This window comes from Gossypium hirsutum, chromosome D12, assembly GCF_007990345.1.
Source record: "Gossypium hirsutum isolate 1008001.06 chromosome D12, Gossypium_hirsutum_v2.1, whole genome shotgun sequence".
NCBI classification, from domain to species: domain Eukaryota; kingdom Viridiplantae; phylum Streptophyta; class Magnoliopsida; order Malvales; family Malvaceae; genus Gossypium; species Gossypium hirsutum.
This window is the reverse complement of record NC_053448.1, coordinates 36,510,500-36,525,774: the sequence shown is the minus strand read 5'-3', so window position 1 is coordinate 36,525,774 and position 15,275 is coordinate 36,510,500. Positions and strand designations below refer to the sequence as shown.

At 38.7% G+C, this 15,275-nt stretch overlaps 1 non-coding gene across 1 annotated transcript; it reads right to left on the bottom strand.

The window, feature by feature from the left end:
- Positions 1-14,537: 14,537 nt before the first annotated feature.
- LOC121224882 (small nucleolar RNA R71) lies at positions 14,538-14,644 on the bottom strand. The gene has a single exon (XR_005922624.1). It is a non-coding gene; the product is annotated as a small nucleolar RNA R71 (small nucleolar RNA).
- Between the last annotated feature and the right edge of the window lie 631 nt (positions 14,645-15,275).

Below are 15,275 nucleotides of genomic sequence, written 5' to 3'. Positions count from 1 at the left end.
TAAGGAACACTTTGTCTCCCACCTGATACTCGATGTCTTTTCGTTTCAAATCTGCGTACGATTTCTGACGATCCGTGGCTACCTTCAGACTTTCACGGATTACCTTTACTTTCTGTTCAGCATCTCTAATCAAATCAACTCCGAAAATTTTACTTTCACCGAGCTCGGTCCAAAACAATGGTGTACGGCATTTACGACCGTACAAAGCCTCGTAAGGTGCCATCTTAATACTTGATTGAAAACTATTGTTGTAAGCGAATTCAATCAAAGGTAAATACCGTTCCCATGAACTACTGAACTCGAGGATGCAACATCTCAACATATCCTCAAGTATCTGAATTATCCGCTCGGATTGACCATCGGTTTGGGGGTGAAAAGCAGTGCTAAAATGCAGCTTGGTACCCAGAGCTTCTTGCAATTTCTTCCAAAATCGTGAGGTGAATCTCGGATCTCTATCCGACACGATGGAAACAGGTACCCCGTGTAATCTCACAATTTGATAAACGTACAATTCAGCTAGTTTCTCCAATGAAAAATCCGTACGTACGGGGATGAAATGAGCCGACTTAGTCAGTCTATCAACAATAACCCATATCGCATCCTTCTTACTTGCTGACAAGGGCAGTCCGGACACAAAGTCCATTGTGACTCGATCCCATTTCCACTCGGGTATCGTGATCGGCTGGAGTAATCCTGAAGGCACTTGATGTTCCGCTTTCACTTGTTGACATATCAAACATCTCGAAACAAAGTCGGAGATGTCCCGTTTCATACCATGCCACCAAAATTGACGTTTCAAATCGTTGTACATTTTCGTACTCCCCGGGTGAATTGACATTCGGCTACAATGGGCTTCGTTCAGAATCATCGAAATGAGTTCCGAATTTCTTGGAACACACAAACGATTTCTGAACCTCAAACAATCATCATCATCAATTTGAAACTCCGATTCCTCGTTCGGAAAACACTTAGCCCGTTTTGCAACCAATTCATCATCGACTTTCTGAGCTTCACGAATTTGGTGAGTCAATAATGGTTTAGCTTTTAATTCAGCTACTAACACACTGTCTGGTAGAACAGACAAATGCACGTTCATCGCTCGTAAAGCAAACAATGACTTCCGGCTTAAGGCGTCCGCAACCACGTTAGCCTTTCCCGGGTGGTAATCAATGACAAGCTCGTAATCTTTCAACAACTCAAGCCAACGTCTTTGTCGCAGATTCAAGTCTCGTTGAGTCATCAAATATTTGAGACTTTTGTGATCCGAAAATACATGGCACTTCTCACCAAACAGATAATGTCGCCATATTTTTAAAGCAAACACGATGGCAGCTAGTTCGAGATCGTGGGTCGGATAATTCCTCTCGTGTGGCTTCAATTGTCTCGACGCATAGGCCACGACTCGACCTTCTTGCATCAATACGCAACCCAACCCAAGTAGGGATGCGTCACTATAGATGACAAACTCTTTACCTGATTCGGGTTGCACCAAAATTGGAGCTTCAGTCAAACGAGTTTTCAGTTGGTCGAAACTTTTCTGACATTTCTCCGTCCACTCGAACTTAACATCCTTTTGAAGTAGCTTCGTCATTGGTGTGGCTATCATCGAGAAACCTTTCACAAATCGTCGGTAATAACCGGCGAGCCCCAAAAAGCTCCGAACTTCAGTAACATTTCTCGGAGGTTTCCAGTCCAGTATGGCTGAAATTTTGTTCGGGTCAACTCGAATACCCGACGCGGATACCACATGACCCAAGAAGCTAACCTCTCTTAACCAGAACTCACACTTACTAAACTTAGCATATAACTGCTTATCCCGCAAAATTTGCAGCACTAGCCTCAGATGCTCAGCATGTTCGGTCTCGTCTCTTGAATAGACCAAAATGTCATCAATGAACACCACTACGAACCGATCCAAATACGGCCTGAAGATCCGATTCATCAAATCCATAAATACTGCAGGGGCATTAGTGAGCCCAAACGGCATCACTAAGAATTCGTAGTGACCATATCTCGTTCTGAAGGCAGTTTTAGGAATATCTGAATCTCGGATTCGCAACTGATAATAGCCCGATCTCAAATCTATTTTTGAGAACACTAAGGCTCCCTTCAGTTGGTCGAACAAATCATCGATGCGCGGCAATGGATATTTGTTCTTTATCGTCACTTTATTCAGCTGACGATAGTCAATGCACAACCTCATGGTTCCGTCCTTCTTTTTCACGAACAATACTGGTGCACCCCAAGGTGAGAAACTTGGTCGAGCGAAACCTCTATCCGTCAGTTCTTGCAACTGAGCTTTCAACTCCTTTAACTCGGTTGGTGCCATACGATACGGAGCTATCGAAATCGGCGTAGTCCCAGGTACAAGCTCAATACCAAACTCTACCTCCCGAACAGGTGGTAAACCCGGTAATTCTTCCGGAAAAACATCCGGGTATTCACAAACCACCGGCACAGATTCGGGTTTCTTTTCTAATTCTTTGTCACCAAGTACATACGCAAGGTATGCTTCGCACCCTTTTCTTACATATTTCTGTGCCAACATTGCTGATATTACAGCTGGCATCCCCTCCAAGTCCGCAGACTCAATTCGGACTACTTCGTTATTTGCGCACCTCAAATCAATAGTCTTGCTCTTGCAATTCACAATCGCATCATGAGCGGTCAACCAATCCAAACCAAGGATAACATCAAATTCATCAAACGGCAAAAGCATCAAGTCCGCCGGAAAACAGGAACCTCGAATTTCCAGGGGACATTTCTTACACACTTTGTCGACAAGCACGTAACGACCCAAGGGATTTGACACCCGAATTACGAACTCAGTAGACTCAATAGGTAAAGTCTTACTGGATGCTAAGGTTTCACATATGTAAGAATGAGTAGAACCGGGGTCAATCAAAGCAATTACATTAGTATCAAAGAGAGTGAATGTACCGGTAATAACATCAGGCGAAGAAGCATCCTCGCGGGCACGTATAGCATAAGCTCTAGCAGGCGCACGGGCTTCGGATCTGGTTATATCATCTCTAGATCCTCTCTGACCACCACTAGCATTGCCCATATTTCCAGATGGTCTACCTCGAGCAGTGGTAGCACCCGGTCTCCCACTCTGATTTGCATTCTGTCCCGACAACCTCGGGCAATCTTTAATGAAGTGGTCAACTGATCCGCATTTGTAACAGGAGCGGTCAGGAAATCTACAACTCCCCGAATGCCATTTACCGCAATATCGGCATTTCGTCCTGTCTCAACGTTCATTCCCAACACTGGCGACCGAAGTGCCTCGTGTACCCACAGGGGGTCGATCACGATCTCGTCCAAAAAGGCCCGAAATGCCTCTAAACTGGCCCGCATCATCTCGAAATCTCTTCGATGTCTGTTGAAGAGACCTCCCCGAGGATCTTTTACGAAACTCTCCAGTTCCCTCATCAACTCTTTGCTTTTCTTTTCTAAGCTCTTCGGCTTTACAAGCTCGTTCAACAAGTACCACGAACTCTCGTATTTCAAGAACGCCAACGAACATTTTTATATCTTCATTCAGCCCATCCTCGAAGCGTTTACACATAATAGCTTCGGACGAAACACATTCCCGAGCGTACTTGCTAAGTCTAACAAATTTTCGCTCGTAATCAGTAACCGACATGGAGCCTTGCTTAAGCTCAAGAAATTCCTTCCGTTTTTGATCAACAAATCTCTGACTGATATACTTTTTTCGAAACTCAGTTTGGAAAAACTCCCAAGTTACTTGCTCTCGGGGCACAATAGAAGTCAGAGTACTCCACCAATAGTAGGCAGAATCACGTAGCAAGGAGATAGCACACTTTAGGCATTCATCGGGTGTACAAGATAGCTCATCGAGTACCCGGATAGTGTTGTCCAGCCAAAATTCAGCTTGCTCGGCATCATCGCTATCCATAGCCTTAAATTCAGTAGCCCCATGTTTTCGGATTCTGTCAACTGGGGGCTTATTTGACCTTATTTGGTCCGTTACCGGTGGTATTGTAGGTGCGGGGGTAGTATTTGTCGGGAATGGAGGTTGTGGAACAGCCATATTAGTTCGAATGTATTGGTTAAACCAATCATTCATCACGCTATAGAATGCTTGTCTAGCTTCATCATTCGGATTACTAGCATTAGGTTGAGAGTCTGCCGGCACTGTCCCTTGTGCGGGAGCAGGCGCTACACTCTCAAGATCATCAGCTACCTCTCGGTCATGATCGGGATCCATTACTATAAATAAACACATTTACAATTGTCAGAAATCACCACACTATCAAGTAATCACATAAAATGGCATGTATAGCTAGACCCAAAATATTACGGTAGTCCTAGAATCGACTAAACCGTAGCTCTGATACCAATAAAATGTAACACCCCGAACCCGAGACCGACACCGGAGTCGGACACGAGATGTTAACAAACTTTAAAAAAAAAATATTCCAGACACTGCCCAGTCTGAGTACTAGTCGCTTCAAAAATCATATCTTGAGTTCCACAACTCGAAATTCAGTTTTGTGATTTTTCCCTGAAACTAGACTCATGTCCCCACCTATGTATTTTTTTCTAGAATTTTTGGTCGGGTCAATTAGTACAGTTTATTAGTCAAAGTCTCCCATGTTACAGGGGTCGACTACACTGACCCTTTCCCATTGCGACTGGGATATCTCTCTGCACAGAGCTTCAATACTGATGCCGTTTGTTTCTATGGAAACTAGACTCAGAGAGGAATCCATACATATATGGTATGACCCCTAATTATCTCTGGTCAATTTATAGTGAATTTCCAAAGGCGGAACAGGAAATCCAGAAACTGTTCTGGCCCTGTTCCACAAGAACCCGAATATCTCTTACTGTACTGTTCCTATGATTGTTTCGTTACTTCCATATGAAAGTAGATTCATCAAGGTTCGATTACATAATTTATTCACTATTTAATTCCACTCCTACGAATTCTTGTGATTTTTCCAATCCACACCACTGCTGCTATCAGCTTCTGTTTTCAAAGTAAACCTTACCTAATTTGGGGTTTCATGGACCAACTAGGGCCTTGTCATACATAAGCCCACATATGATCATACTTAGCCATTCTAGTGGCTGGTCATTTGCTCAACACTTCCATTCCAACTATAGTTACATCATGAAACCATCTATACATTCATAAATACGCATGGTCTAATGCCATACTCCACTTCTACAAGCCATTTTCGCATGGCTGTACACTTATACATTTCATAAAGTACTCGAAAGACAACGATGGGTAGTCCTATACATGCCATATCAAAATTCAACCAAAATAGTACCCAAAAGAGCCTTTGATAGTGTGGGCGACTTCGACTTCAAGATCCCGAGTCCGATAGCTGGAGAACCAAAAATCTATAAAACAGAGGAGCAATGTAACGAGTAAGCAATTTATGCTTAGTAAGTTTGAGCAAGGAATTCCAGCATGCACAAATAATAGCACACATTTAGCTAAACGGAATATTTCATAATACGCAATTTACCGATATCAAACTTGCTTCACAACATTAACAACCCTTATGTACATACACAATAAACTAACTTGGCCGAAGGCCGGTAGCTCGTTTATCAACTGAGCGAACATTTATTTGTAAGGGCTCGATTAATATTCAACACATACGTAACATATCCCAATATTGGGATGTTTTTCGAGTATTAGCTGGAATTTTACAGCAAGCTCATTCATTTCCAAATCACGTACCTTCGGAATTTAACCGGATATAGCTCCTCGTTCAAGTGCCTTCGGGACATAGCCCGGTTTTAGTAACTCACACAATGCCTTCGGGACATAACCCGGATTTAACAACTCGCACGAATGCCTTCGGGACTTAACCCGGATTTAATAACTCGCACGAATGCCTTCGGGACTTAACCCGGATTTAGTATCTCGCACAAAGGCCTTCGGATCTTAGTCCGGATATATTCACTTAGCACAAAGCCTTCGGGACTTAGCCCGGACAGCATTCAATTAATCATGCACATTCACATTTCATTTTCATTTGCGAAACTCAAGCACAAGGCACATATCGTCCTTGCACATTCGGCTCAATAGCCACACATAGAGCATGATTTAATCACATTGTAATTTAAGCTCTCTTACTCAAGAACTTACCTCGGGTGTTGTCGAACGATTCCGCTAGCTATTCAACCACTTTTTCCTTCCCTTTATCGGATTTATTTCCCCTTTGCTCTTGAGCTTAATCAAACAAATAAATTGATTTCATCATTTAGGCATCAAAAAGATGAACACAAGGCACTTAGCCCATATTTATACATTAGACATTAAAGTCTCATACATGCAAAAATCATGCATCAACACAACATATTAGCTAATTTCTTTCCCCTTGGCCGAATATGCATGTCTATTTTTGGGGTCGATTTCAACACTTAATACACACATATACACACTAGTAAAGCATCCTCCCCCTTTTCATCAATTTAACACATGCATTGCTCATTAACATGCAAAGTTACATTTGGCCTTAGCACACATCTTGCTAGCCGATTCTTCTCCATTTAGCAACCAATGCACATATGTGCTCACACAAAAATGCTAAAAAGGAGGTTCAAGAATCATCAAGCCATCATCACATGCATCATTAACAAGCTTCATATTTTGCATGCAATGGCATTAACACAACCTCCACCTAGGCCGAATCTTAACTCATCCTCATACCTCATCACCACAACATCAAACATCAACCAAGAATGATGCATCCATGGTCAAGTGCCATTTCCATCACATAGCAAGATTTAGACCATGGGCTAGGTAGAACTCAAGCTAACAACTAAATCATGCATGCATCTCATGAAACATCATCAAACATACCTTAGCCTAGCTACATGCATGGCCGAATCTCTTCACCATTCTTCTTCTTTCCTCCTTAAAATTTTTGGCCAAGGATGAACCAAAGGATGAGAAATTTTTTTTCTTTGTTTTTCTTTCTAATTTAGGCTAAAATGAAGGTGAGAAAGGATGAACACAAATTTTCTCCTTTCTTCTCTTTAGCTCATGGCAATGGGGGGGGCAACTACACATTTTTTTTCTTTTGTTTCCATTTCTTTATTACCCATACTCCTTATTTTATTCTTCCACTAACAAAACATGTTTCATGACATGTTTTGCCCATCATTCTTTGTCATGGCCGGCCACTACTCATTAGGGGGGGGAATTTGACATGCAAGTCCCCCCTTTGTCCACATGCACTAATAGGTCCTCACACATTGACCTATCACATTTTAGAATTTTCTCACATAAGTCCTATTGACTAAATTCACATGAAATCAACCAAATTGAAGCTTGAAATTTTCACACATTCATAATTACATATTCTAGACAATAAGTATCACATTCAAACATTTCGGTGACTCGGTTTAGCGGTCCCGAAACCCCTTCCCGACTAGGGTCAACTTTGGGCTGTCACAAAAATGGTGGAGGAAGAGATGGCCTGCGGTGGTTGCGGAGGCGGCCACGATGGCTCACGGTGACGCACGGTGAAAGAGGGGAGGGGAGCGAAAGGAAAAGGGAAGTAGAGGTTGATTGTGGACGGTGGTGATGTGGTGGTGCAATTAAGCTTACGGTGGAGAAAAGAAAAAGGATGGAGGTGGTGGTTGTCAAAATAGGGAAAAGAAGTGTGGAGAGGAGAAAGAAAAAGAATAAACTGGTGGAAATGAAGGTGTATGGTCGGTTAAGGTGTTTTTGGTGGTCAACACTAGCACTTTTGGTAAGGGTGAGAAATGGGAAATGTGAGGGAACATAGAAGCAACAAAGGAGATGTGTTTCACATAATAAGGAAAGTTTGACTTGCTAATGGAGGAAAGGAATCCTCCTTATATGGCAACATAGGTTGACAACAAAGGCTTGATTGCACAAGCTAATAAAGTGCAAAAATTAAATAAAAATAATTAGCACATAGGGGTTCAAACTAGGGACTTCAAGGATAGCTAAGGAGCTTCATTCCACTAAGCCACAACACTTCCTTGTGTTCAATAATGCACAAATAATTTTATGATATAAGAGCTAGCAATTTTCCGCTCTTCACTAAATTAAAATTATTTAAGAAAATGGGATCTGAGAGCTCTACCCTCCTTAAAAGAAATTTCAACCTCAAAATTACCTGATGGAAATAGGTGAGGATATTGTTGCCGCATCACATCGTCAGGTTCCCAAGTTGGCTCACTTGAACCATGATTGTAACACCCTTAACCCATATCTGTCGCCAGAATAGGGTTACAGAGCATTACCATAAAATTGTAACTTAAAATCATCAAGTTACAAATGTTTCATAAATCATAGCTTAATTCATTCAAACACATGCTTATTGTCCCTTATTTGAGCCCTCGAGGCCTTAGAAATATTTTAGAAACGATTCAGGACTAAATCAGAAACATTTAGAATTTTATGGAAAAAGATAGAAAATTTCACATTATAGTGGTCACACAGCCTTGTGGCCAGCCCGTGTGACTCACACGACTGAGACACACGACTCTGTCTCAGGCCGTGTGGACATTTGAAGTAGGGACACACGGCTGTGTCCGTGCCCGTGTAACTCTCTGACTTGGGTCACACGAACAAGCCACACTACTGTGTGCCAGGCCACATAACTCTTGAAATGGCCTCATACACTAGTGTGCCAAGCCGTGTAACTTTCAAAAAACCACCTTTAAAACCTACGGGGGAGACACGGCCTTGTCAACACAAGTTAGTGCTTAATCACATAACTTAGCCAAGTTTCATCTCATAGTAAGGTAAATTTCATATTCATAATACATATGAAATTCATACTTTTCATAACATCGCTATACATACTTTGGTAATCAATACTTCATACCTTTCAATAATTTAATATTGTAATCAATCGGAACCCTTACCAGTTCATCCCTTTACATGCCCATTAAACCACTTGGATAATATCGAATACACGGGAAGCTCACACAAAGTGTGCTAATACATGGTCGAAACCATTCCTTTCCTTTTCCTTTACATAAACGCTCATACAAGACATAAATGGGCCTGCTCACATAAGCCGACAGTCTGAACGTAGCTACATGATACCATTCACCCAATTTGATGAGTATCTGCAACAAATGTCGAAACTCAGCCATCGGTAGGACGTTCAGGACCAGCACTCGAAACATGGTAACCCTAATGACATGTCATTTGTATCCTATATATTAAGTTTCAAACGGGGCTCAATAGTCGTCGTAACATCGTTGGATTTTCCGTTGAAGCATAATATGATAAATAACATAATAGTATTTAAACCCAATACATTAAAACACAATTTGAACATGCGAACTTACCTCGATCACAAAAATGATGAAATAGGGTCTACTTGTCCAACACTTTATCTTTACCTCGATCTAAGTCCGTACGAGGCTTAAATTTATCTAAATAAAAAAATTCAATCCATTAAATATTCATTCTATTCAATTTAGTCCAAAAACCATATTTTTTAAAATTATGCTTTTGCCCCTATTATTTTAATTCCTTTACAATTTAATTCTTAAACCCGTAAATTGAAATTCATGCAATTTCATCCACCTAAAAAACTAGCCAAATTCAGTACACTCTTATAGCAACTCATACAATTCATTATTTCACAATTTCACCTTGTATTTTACACATTTTACAAATAAATCCCTAATTGACATTTTCAACAAAAAAATACTTTACGAAAGTTGTTTATTTATTAACAAGGATTTTTTTCTTCATCAAACATCAAAAACCACATGAATACATTCATTGAAAGACCCTAAAATTTTAACAACTTTTCACATTAGTCCCTGGGCTAGCTAGATTAAGCTACAACGGCTTTAAAAACATAAAAAATCATTAAAAACGAGAAGAAAATCACTTACATGAAAGCTAGAGATTGAATTGAATGCTTCAAAGCCCTAAAATGTTTTCTTCCTTATTCAATTTCAGTGGAATAAACCAAGGTTGAAGATGATACAACCTTTTTCTTACTTTAATTATGATATATTTATTTAATTACTTATTTAACATTTTGTTTTTAACTACAAAATCACTTAATTCATGCCCATAAATGTCCACTCATATGAAAAATGTTCTAATTATCATTTAAATTCCTTAACAGTTTAATTTCATAGTCATTTGATACCTTTATCTTATAGAACTTAAATTTTGCATATTTTACGATTTAGTCCTTTTCACCAAATTAAACATGTAAACGGTAAAATTCCTTAACAAAATTTTTATACGACCTTGGTAAAATATTATAAACACTAAAATATTAATAAAATAAATATTATCCCATCAAATTTGTGGTCCCGAAACCACTATTTTAATTTCACTAAAAATAGAGGTTGTTACAATGATTTGTCCACAACACTTTCACAAGTGGAACCTGCTTCCTTCTTAATACTTTAACATCACGGTTAATGATCAGTACTGGTTCTTTCTCAAATGTCAAATCAAAACGGACCTCAATATCCTCTATTGGAATCGCATGAGAAAGGTCGGATCAATAATATTGCAACATAGACACATGAAACACATCGTGAATACGATCCAACTCTGGAGGTAACTCCAACTAATAAGCCACTGGTCAAACCCTCCTCTTCCAAGGTGAAACTTTAAGGAAGACTTTAAGGAAGCAACTTTGGGCTCAACTTTCCCTTGTTGCCGAATCTCAGTACCCTCTTCCAAGGTGAAACTTTAAGGAAGACTTGGTCACCCACATTATACCCAATATCCCTCCTCTTTAAGTTGGAGTAAGACTTTTGTAGATCTGATGTTGCTTCCAATCGATCTCGAATAATTTTCACATTGTTCACAGTCTCCTATACTAAATTTGGTCCCAACACTTCCTTTTCCCATAAATCTATCTAACACAATGGTTTCCTACACTTGCATCTATAAAGTGCCTCATACGAAGCCATCTGAATGCTTGACTAAGAATTATTATTATAAAAAAACTCTACAAGTGGTAAATTCTCCTCCCAATTGCCTCGAAAATGGATTACACAACCTCGCAACATGTCCTCGAGAATCTGAATAACCCTTTCAGACTATCCATCAAATTGTGGATGATAAGCTGTACTAAAATTCAACCTCGTACCAAGTGCCTTATGCAGACTCATCCAAAAGTGTGATGTAAAAAAAGGATCTCACGATCTTAGTGATATATAGCCTCGCCAACTTCTGCAATGAATAGCCAATGCACGCTGGTAAGAAATGGGCAGATTTCGTCAATCGATCCATAATCACCCAAATAGAATCTTTCTTGGATGACATCAATGGTAGCCCACTAAAAAATCCATAGCGATAGGTTCCCACTTCTACTAAGGAACTTGAATAGGCTGGAATAAACCCAAAGGAAATTGGTGTTCAACCCTGACTTGTTGGCACGTCAAACATCTTGCTACAAAGTCTGTCATGTCATGTTTCAGTCTTGGCCACCAATACTGCTCACGAAGATCTTTATACATCTTACTATCTTTAGGGTGCATAGCATAAGGACTACTATGTGCTTCCCGAAGTATACATTGCCTTAACATAAAATTAGAAGGAACACAGAACCTTCCACGATAACATAAGACTCCTTTAGATTTATAAGCAAAATCCAAAGTCTTACCCTCCTTAACAAGCTTCACATGAGGCTCTAATGACGAATTTGCAATCAATTTCACCTTAATCCCCTCAATTAAATTTGGTCATACTTGTAACTTCGCAAGCAAATAATCATTATCAGATACACTCAACCTAGCAAACATTGCCCTCAATCCGACATGGACTTCCTACTCAATGCATCCGCCACAGCATTAGCCTTACCCGGATAGTACTCGATGGTACAGTCATAATCTTTCGGAAGCTCAATCCAATACCTTTGTCTTAAGTTCAACTCTGTTTGGGTGAGAAAATACTTAAGACTTTTATGATTTGTATAAATGACACATTTTTTCGCCATAGAGATAGTGCCTCCAAAACATAAGGGTGAAAACCATACCAGCTAACTTCAGATCATTGTAAACTGAAAAATATATAGGATTTTTCCTATATAATTCATCACCTTTTCACTTAAATTTATTGTTAAAACCAATTAATTGTTTAATAAATTAATGAAATATGCGAAAATATGAAATTAGGACATAGAAATTATTAAAATGTGATTTTATACTTTATTATATAGTTTTCATGCATAAAATGGCTTATTTTATATTAATTTGAGCATATTATATTTTTTAACTATAAAGTGGGCCATACATGATTAAATTAAAAACTAAAATATAAAGTTATATTTAATAATTAATTTTTAATATTTCATTAATAAATTGTGTTTTAATTAATTAAGTAAATCCATTAATTAAAGTGGTTAAATAATATTATTTGGTCCTCTAAACTATCTACTATTTCTGGATAGATCTGAGAGTTTTCTTCTAATTAAAAAACCGTTCTAATTGGGGACCAAGTTAACCCAATTTTCAGCTGCACATGGATTTCATAAACCATTTTTTGGTTTAATTATACAAAGTCCTTGAAGAGTTAAAGAAATCGAAGATTTTCCCGAAGATTTGCTGATGACTGAGTTTTAGTCCTGAGTTTTTGTGGCACTCAAATTGACCAAAAATCAAGGAAAAATCAACCACCTTTCCTCAATTCATGGCCGACCACTCTTGGAGAAAGTTTCAAAGGATGGACACTCCTATTTTTAGCAAACTAGCTCCCTTGCCTCACCTATAAATAAGAGCTCATTTCTCACTTTTTAAATCATCCCTCATCCCATCATCTCTCACTCATTCATCATTCTCTCAAATATTTTTGCTATCTTTGCCCGTCATCATCCTTGAATAAGGATTTTAGCAATTCAACCTCTTAAAGAACCCTTGGCCGACCACCTTGGAGAGCCATCAGCAAAGGAGCAAAGCAAAGAAGCGAATGAGCCTCGTCAGTCAGATTTTTGGGTGACAGCCACTCTAAATTGGGTTTAATCTTTCTTTTCTTTAATTTAATATAAAGATGTTTGCAATGTGTTCTTTGTTCTTGTTTACAAAAATGATAGCTTAATTTTATTTAAACTAGGATGATTATTTTGATTAAATAATATTTATTTGATTCATGCTTATAATGTTTGTGCCTCAATCGATCATGTTTTCAATTAAAATCAAGTTTGTATTTCGTTCATACGTGATTGAAATGCACCTAAATTAGTTGAGCGATCCTAACCAGACGACGGCTAATGGACGCATAATTGAAATGTGCATGCTCAATTTAGATCCTAACCCGATTAAATTGTTGGTTGCATAACAACTCTAACCAAGCTCTGTTATCTGCATAGTTTTTGGATTTTTATGATTAAATTGTTTCAAACCTAACACATCTCTGTTACCTCACACGAATGCTGATAAACCCTTAGTAAATAAGGATCAGTTAAATGAGTATTTACTAAGTAAAGGATTCAGAACGGACCTAATGTGGTTTCCAAACTCATGAAAGATCGAGTTGCCACGAAATTTATTCCGAATGTTATTAAGCATGTTGATAATAAATTGAGTTTAATTAAAGTAATTATCCTAGTTTATTTATGTTATAATTGTTGCAAATTGTGTTTAATTTTTCTAAAATCTATTTCATTCATATAGTTTGCATAATTAGGATAATTTGCATTAGGGATCATTGCATTTAGTTTAATATATTTTTATCACCACTTCTCAACTATATTGCGTTTTTTTTGTTTACCAAATTGTTAATATAATTTTACAAATTAAGTGACTTAGCACAAATACAATCCATGTGGACACGATAACTTGATACTTACTTATTACTTGATACCGACTGTGTACACTTGCACAAACCCGCGCGTTACAAGTTTTTGGCGCCATTGCCAGGGATTGTCAACTGTTGCCATAGTCGTTTTTTTAATGAAATTATTTATATTCAATTTGATTTATTTCTAACATTACTAACTTATTCTTTTTAATTCTTGTGATTTTCTTTTAAAGTGTTTATCAGCATAGATCAAATAATTGATTTACCCCCTGAAGTTGAGCAAACTTTCAAACAAAGAAGACGTGAATGAACAGCTCAAAGACAAGTCGAGATGGACCTTGGAAATCGGAATTAAGACCAGGGTACTGAAGTCGATCATATACGAAATCCTGTCCTCATTGCCGATGATAGGGATCGATGCATTAGACAATATGCTCTGCCACTTTTCAGTGAGTTAAACCCAGGAATTAGAATGCCAGATATTGAGGTAACCTAGTTTGAATTGAAACCAGTGATGTTTCAAATGCTACAAACGGTGGGCTAATTTAGTGGTATGCCCACAGAAGATCCACATCTCCACCTTCGATTATTTATGGAGGTGGGTGATTCATTCAAGATAGCCGGTGTGACTGAAGACACACTGAGGTTGAAGTTGTTTCCATACTCGTTGCGAGATCGAGCATGAGCATGGCTCAATATATTGCCACCAAGTTCCATATCTACATGGCAAGAATTAGCAGAGAAATTTTTGGTTAAGTATTTCCCACTTAGCAAAAACGCTAAGTTAAGAAACGAGATCACAACTTTCCAACAATTGGATGACGAGTCTTTGTATGAGGCTTGGGAGAGATTCAAGGAGTTACTTCGTAAGTGTCCTCATCATGGGATTCCTCATTGTATCGAGTTAGAGACATTCCATAATGGTCTCAATGCGCATACAAGATTGATGGTAGATGCTTCCGCGAATGGTGCAATTTTGTTTAAGTCTTATAATGAGGCTTATGAGATCATCGAGAGGATTGCTAGTAATAATTATCAATGGCAAACAAATCGAATAGCTTCAGAAAGACGTGCTACCAGAGTTCATGAATTTGACTCTCTCACTTCGTTATCGGCTTAGGTATCGTCTATTTCCTCTATGTTACAGTAGTTAACCACTAATAGTATTAATAATTTTACAGCTCTACCACCAAGTCCGTTCGAAGTAGTTTCCTGTGTGTACTGGGGAGAAGGTCATTCTTTTGAGAATTTTCCATCAAATCTTGAGTCAATTTACTATGTGGAGAACCAATATCAAAATAGCGGTGGACAAGGACCCCAATCCAACTTCTACAATCCTTCATGGCGTAATCATCCTAACTTTTCTTGGAGCAACGAAGGAAATGGACAAAACAACAACTTATTGCAGCAAAGACCCAACCAATCTCAAGGGTTTAATCAGCAAGCTCTAAAACCACCTCAAGCTGAGGCATCAAATAGTTTGGAGAACTTGTTGAAAGATTACAGAGAAAAGAATGAT